Below are 7,272 nucleotides of genomic sequence, written 5' to 3'. Positions count from 1 at the left end.
AACCATTGAGCTGTTATTTAGCTAACAATTTCAACAATATATCCATTACTTTTAGCTATTTCAAACATTCAGCTGGTTTTAGCTTTAAAAATAATCAACAATTAGTCCATTACTTTGAGCTATTTCAACCATTGAGCTGTTATTTTGAGGTGCTTGTTTCTGCTCGCTTGCTCAAAGTTTCATGAACTATAGACCTGCTGGCCAGTGAACGCTGACTCTGTCTGTGGATTTTAGTTTTGTTTAGTTTTTGCATTTATAAAGTGTATTTTAAATGTGTTGAGCGTCTCCTAAATGTCCACGTCCCCCATGCTGGAGGACAACTCCCTCTGGTTGGGAACCAGTGCTGTAGGGCTCTTATTAAACTGTAATATAACTGTTTTATGCTTATGTAATCATATAAAGCTCCTCTACGGGACGTGATGGTGGTTATGCATTATGACTTGTGACATCATAACTGCAAACGATACATGTATGTAATCGTATGGCAGCTTAATCAACTCTGCTGGTTTTACATGTGATCATGTGTAAGCTCTGTGGATTACAACAGTACTTTAATAATTCCTCTGCACCATCTTTATAATATCAGCTGTGCTTATGAAGAGAGGCTCTTGCTCCCTGAAACATGAATAACTTAGCGGGAGAGAGGATGCTAATTTCTGACGTCCAAATAGGACAGCTTTATAGTAACGTCCCCTGCTGGGACTCACCCAGGACAGATAGCAGTAGGTGGTCTCATGTTTAATTCACAGTGGTGCAGCTGCTATATTCCTGCTCCTCTAGCTCCCTCCTGTGGACAAACAGGGTATCACAGCATGGACCAGAATATAACTACTACTAGGACCAGTGGTGGTAAAAGTATTCAGATCCCTTACTTAAGAAAAAGTACTAATACCACACTGCAGAATTACTCTACCACAAGTAAAAGTCCTGCGTTCAAAACTTACTCAAGTAAAAGTACAGAAGTGCCAACATCAAAATGTACTTGAAGTATCACAAGTAAAAGTATTTGTTATGCAGAATGGACTCACTCAGTTATATATCCTAAATAAAATATTAGACTATATGTCGTGATGAATTTATGTAAATATAGGGCTCAATTTAACTACTAAATATAATGTTATTAGGCTTAATTTATAAAAATGTAAAATAATTTTAAATCGATCATGTTTTTCATGTTAAACCTAAAAGTAACTAAAGCTGTCAGCTAAATGTAGTGGAGTAAAAAGTACAATATTTGACTCAAAATGTAGTGGAGTAGAAGTAAAGTTACATAAAATGGAAATACTCAAGTAAAGTACAAGTACCTCAAAATTACACTTAAGTACAGTACTTGAGTAAATGTACTTAGTTACATTCCATCACTGACTAGGACAGATCTAATGGTGGAATGTAACCAAGTACATTTACTCAATCAATGTATTTAAGTACAATTTTGAGGTACTTGTACTTTAGTATTTCCATTTATGTAACTATATACTTCTACTCATCTACATTTTGAGGCAAATCTTGTACTTTTTACTCCACTAAATTTAGCTGACAGCTTTAGTTACTTTTCAGGTCGAGATTTAATATAAAAAACATTCTGACCAATTTAAAATAATTACAGGTTTTTATCATTTAAACCGTATATTAGGTACTTTACAGTACTTTTACTTTTGATACTTACGTACATTTTGATGCTGATACTTTTGTACTTTTACTTCAGTAAGTTTTGAATGCAGGAGTTTTACTGTAGTGGAGTAAATTCACAGTGTGGTATGAGTACTTTTACTGAAGTAAAGGATCTGAATACATTTTAAAGGTTTCCTCAATCCTACTTCCCAACAAACTCCCTTGGCGTTTCAATGTTTGTCACGCAATGTTTTGCCTTGAGTCAGTTTTGTGTAAGAGCCACTTAGTGGTTTGTAAAGGTTACTGCTACCACTGCAGTTAATCAAAGACCTCACAAGAACCCAAGAGTACTGTCTTCAGCAAATCTGGTGGGATGTATCTGACTAGCAGTGGTGGAAGAAGTATTTATCTGACTCCAACACAAAAAAAACAAGAACTAAGATTGTAGGTTGATCCTTGTGCAGATGGTGCCTCCTTTAGATCCGCTGATCTGTCAGTTTATTAAAGTCATGTTGCTGGGCAGAGCTGTCTTTTATCCCTCTGCCCAGCAGACATGTTTTGGTTTGCAACAAACTGTCAAATCACCAACTACTGCCTGAGATAAACCACCTGCAGAGAAGATAACTTTGCAACAGAAACATCCATACAAAATATATCTTTTAGTGGTAATAGAATCTTACTCTAAATAAGGCAGAGGCATTTTCTCACACAGCACTTTAATAGTTTGCATGCAGTGAGCAGATGGAGTCAATGTATTTAGTTTAACAACTCATTTCAATATTAGCACATGAGCATTATAGCAAAGCAGCCTGCATGATTCATCTATAAATGCACAGAGAGAGGGTTTTAGTTTTGGATTTTTCATTAGTTTTAGTTTTAATTTTGTTGTGAATTTTTGTTTTCAAATTCAGTTAGTTTAAATGAGTTTTTAGAGTGAGTTTGCTAGTTTTAGTTTAGTATTTATTTTTTTGAAATGCTTTAGTTTTAGTTTAGTTTTTATTAGTTTTAGATTTTTGTAATGGGGTATTCGTTGGATGGGAAATTAAAAGAGGTCACAGTGAACATTATGTATGAAAAAAGTTGACAAAGACGAAAACGAAGGACATTTTCACTATAATTTTAGTTAGTTTTGTAACCACACAATACAGTTTCAGTTAATTATCTTTATCATGTAACCTTTAACCCTTAAAACAAAGTCTGAAATCTCAAAAAAGCCTTTAAAGAAGTGAGGACCGACTGAAATGTCCTCACCCTGTTGGTTAAAAACGTGTTGTGGTCCTCACTATGTAGGAAGAACAAGAACATAACATGAAGATTGACAAGCTCCCCAAACACACAATTACAGTACATACATTAAACATAGAATATTGTATTTGGCTCTGAATAACACCAATATATCTCTGTTAGTTGTCATGAAGTTATCAAAAACTGTCAACAAATAACTTGTAACATCTCCTTCAGTAGACAGAACGAGTCATGACTCCCAGACTCTGCAGAGGAAACTGGTGGTTTGTCATCAGCCTGAATGTGTCTTGTTCAAACTAATGCTTCATGATGGATTTTTCCCACAGTGGTTTCAGGATCTCACAGAGCTCTAACACTGCAGACACACGGAGAGATTTAATTTAAGATCTCTACCAAGAGGGTTGTGAAGCTTTGGTTGTGAAGAAGTTGAAGGAGATCATGATGTATGTCATCTGGACTGCGCTGACATTCGCTGCAATCCAGGTGTGTAACTGTTATGAAGACATCACCAGTTTCTATAGAATCTTGCATTTACTGTAAAGCATATTGAGCAATATGCTCCAAATTAGGAAGTGAAAGTATAGATATATGTTGCATTTTACGCCGGGTTCACATTGGAGGTGAAGGTAATGCCAATTATTAGTCAATTGGGCTTATTCTTGCTAACTAGCACTTATTGATGCACTAATAGCTCTTATTGCAGTATACCTTGATTGTTTGCTTTTACTCTTCCTGTAAGTCGCTTTGGATAAAAGCGTCTGCTAAATGACTAAATGTAATGTAAATGTAAATCTACTGCAGCAGCACCAGAGTCACTCAGTTAAACCTCTGCCAACACAGTGCTACCTTAATACAAACCCTTAGGCTTTACTGTATATTTCATCTTTTTTATTTTTTTATATGCACAAATAAGGAGGTAGAACTTTCCTACTAAACTTCACCGTATTTGCGCCTCTTTCTCAAAGTGCCGGTTGACAGTAAATCAGTTTTACAGCATGGTCACTTTAACGTGAGGCTGTTCTGCAGTGAGTGGCTCTGTGCTGTAGCAGTTAATAAAAAGAAGACTATGATCTACATCATCACCTCAAAGCCAACAGCCAATAAAAGGTTATATTTACTGCATCATTTTATTTTTATTTACCTCATTACATATTATGGTATTTCCTTCATTTAAGGGGAGTGAGCCATTTCTTTTCCCACTCTTTGCTTGCCTGGTCTCCTTGGGTAACACACATCTTTCTGTTCTTATTATTTGTTTTTAATGTATGCTACAGTGGTGGCATGTAAATGTATAAATAGTTATGTGACCATAAAGAAAAATAATACATGAATTGAATCTTTAAGAACTTTATTCAAAGCACACAGAGAGAACAATACTGAACACGTTTTGCTTTATTTTCTCTCTTGGGAATCAGCGGGAAAAACTAAAGAAAAACACATGTGGCAGCTGTGGCTCAGTTGGTAGAGCGGTTGCCCCCCAACCGAAGGGTTGGTGGTTCAATCCCTTTGAGTGGTGGCAAAGTGACGAGAAAAAGTGCAGGACCATTGACCATACATGAAAACCTATTTACATTTTTCCAGAGACATATATGTGCCAAGCCTCAAAGCAGTTTGTGTCCGGAGTGAGACAAACTCTCCTTACACTTCCAGGGGTCAGACTGAGGGGTCTTCCTGGTCTTCTTGCGGTGCATACATGACCTCTTGGATACAATATATGGCCGATCTTTACCCTGGCAGGAGGGACAGTACCTGAACCACCAGGCTCCTCCAGGAAGGCCAATGAGCTCCACTGGTGAAGGAGGTAGCTGTTTGTGGTCGCAATGTCCAGAAGGTGGAGGAACAAGGTGCATGGTCCTGTGGTGTCCAGAGGAGTACTGGATCAGATGGTCAAACATACTGGATCAACACCTCCCGTGTGCCTGTTGTGTCCCATGACAGGATTTGGGCCTGGAATGGATTTGGTGGTGCATTCACCATTTTCACTTTTTGTTTTGACTCTTCTTTGCACAATGTTTCCAGAGAACACCAGGTGAATGTAGAGAAGATGGAGACCTCTCATGCATCCATTCACTTCACAAACCCCAGTGGGCCCCTGCAGATCCACCTAATGGTGCCTCTAGGGTCTTTTGAGGGTTTATGGGGAAAATGTCTTCCACCTGTAAGTGCTACATGCTGAAATATTCAGGCCTAACAGATCCCTGAAGAGTTTGGGACTGGTGTAGAAATGATCCATGTAGATCCCAGGTGTGATGACTTATACAGAGCCATATGCAAATCTAAAGCCTGAGACAAACCTCCACTTTCCAGTATGCACAGCAAAGTCCAAGGTTAGCTATTGCTGCTGTCCACCAAAATATTTAATCTTGCCTTCTGCCCTCCTCTTATTGATTGAAAGGTTCTGGGTTGGTAAAATGCTTTGCAAGTCTCTTTGACAGTGTCCAAAAGGGGCTTCAGTTGAAACATCCATCATCCATCCATTCTCGTCCTCTTATCCGGGGCCGGGTCGCGGGGGCAGCAGGCTAAGCAGGGCGTTCCAGACGTCCCTCTCCCAGCCACAACGTCCAACTCCTCCTGGGGGACCCCGAGGCGTTCCCAGGCCAGGAGAGAGATATAATCCTTCCACCGTGTTCTGGGTCTTCCCCGGGGCCTCCTACCAGTTGGACCTGGAACTCCTCTAGAGGAGAAGGAGCAGCGGCTCTACTCCGAGCTCCCTCCGGATGTCTGAGCTCCTCCCCCTATCTCTAAGGCTGAGCCCAGCCACCCTACGGAGGAAACTAATTTCAGCCGCTTGTATCCGTGATCTGGTTCTTTGGTCACTACCCAAAGTTCATGACCATAGGTGAGGGTTGGAACGTAGATGGAGCGGTAAATCGAGAGCTTTGCCTTCAGGCTCAGCTCCTTCTTCACCACGACGGTCCGGTACAACGCCCGCATCACTGCTGACGCCGCACCAAACCGCCTGTCCATCTCACGCTCCGTTCTACCCTCACTGCTGAACAAGACCCCCAGATACTGGAACTCCTTCTCTTCAGGCAGTACCTCTCTCCACCCAGAGGGGGCAGTCCACCGTTTTCCGGCAGAGAACCATGGCCTCAGACTTGATGCTATTCTGTTTCACCACTGCAAACTGTTGTAAAACGTACTTAGGCATGTCGATGTTAGTCTATGAATATTTTTGTGTTCCTGTTTCTAGCAGCTTGTTATATGACTATTATCAGAGTCACCTTAGTGCTGAAAAACTGTTGGAGAAGCTCCACTGGTGTGTATGTTCTTCCTGACTTCAGTTAATGTTTAGAGGCTCTTGCTCGCGTTAACCTTTTTGGTAATGGACTTCCCATTGATCCAAAAAGTCACATCCATATCAGAAGAACAAGTCTCTTGGAAAAGCAGATTTGGGTGACGAGTGATCACATCAGATTTAAGGAAGGATATTAACAGACTAGTTTGTGTATGTTAGTAGTGTGTTTTATGAATAAAATATCGCTTCTTGAACTATAAAAAAGGCACTTACTGAACTGTACAATTTTAAAAAAAGGAATATATTTTCTAATTAAAATAGCATATCAGTCTAAACAAAGACACTACTGTCTGTTGTCTCCACATTGACACTATATATAACCTGTGACTGTGAGGCTAAAGTCAATTTAAGCTTGCATAATTGTTTTTTTAAAGGAAATAAGCACTGCTTCATTGATTTCAGTCAACAATTCATTATGGCAGTGGACATCAGAGACCTGAACTTCAGCTAAGATGGGGAAGGAAGGAAGGAAGGAAGGAAGGAAGGAAGGAAGGAAAGAAAGGATATTCAGTAAATAGCAGCCTACGTAGTGATTCTGTGGTTAAATATGGTGGAGCTGGAGGCAAATCTGATGTATTCTGTGGGAGACAAATACAAAGAAAACCAGAAAAGCGAGAGTAATCAACACAGGTGCACAGATGCAGTCTGAGCCGGAGGCACTACATCCCGACCAAGAAATGACAGAAGATAATTACTTTAAGATTATCAACAAATGGTGACAGGATGGAAGTGATTATTCAGAAATGAAAGGGCTACATTGCAGTAGATACATTACTCAGACAGAATTTGGGTAAAACATTTGAATCTCTGATTATTTGACAGTTTGAGGAATAAATCTACTGCTACTGAGAATGAGAAAAGAGAGAGCTGTAAAAGCATCCAAAGTAATCCAGCTCATTAACCAACATGAAGAATGCATATAAAACCACAAACCGTTGCATAAACAAGATCTCTAGCACACACAGCCCCGAAAGAAATGGACACTGCTAGTAAAGGCTTTTATGATGAGTACTAGGGAAACAGAACTAAACAAAAACAACTTATCACAGTACAATATCACAGAAATCTGCATAGAATCAGCTTAATAACTCCCAGCCATGAGATAAAAAAATAAACTG

This window comes from Centropristis striata, chromosome 4 (genome assembly GCF_030273125.1).
Source record: "Centropristis striata isolate RG_2023a ecotype Rhode Island chromosome 4, C.striata_1.0, whole genome shotgun sequence".
Lineage (NCBI taxonomy): Eukaryota > Metazoa > Chordata > Actinopteri > Perciformes > Serranidae > Centropristis > Centropristis striata.
This window is presented reverse-complemented; position numbering follows the sequence as displayed.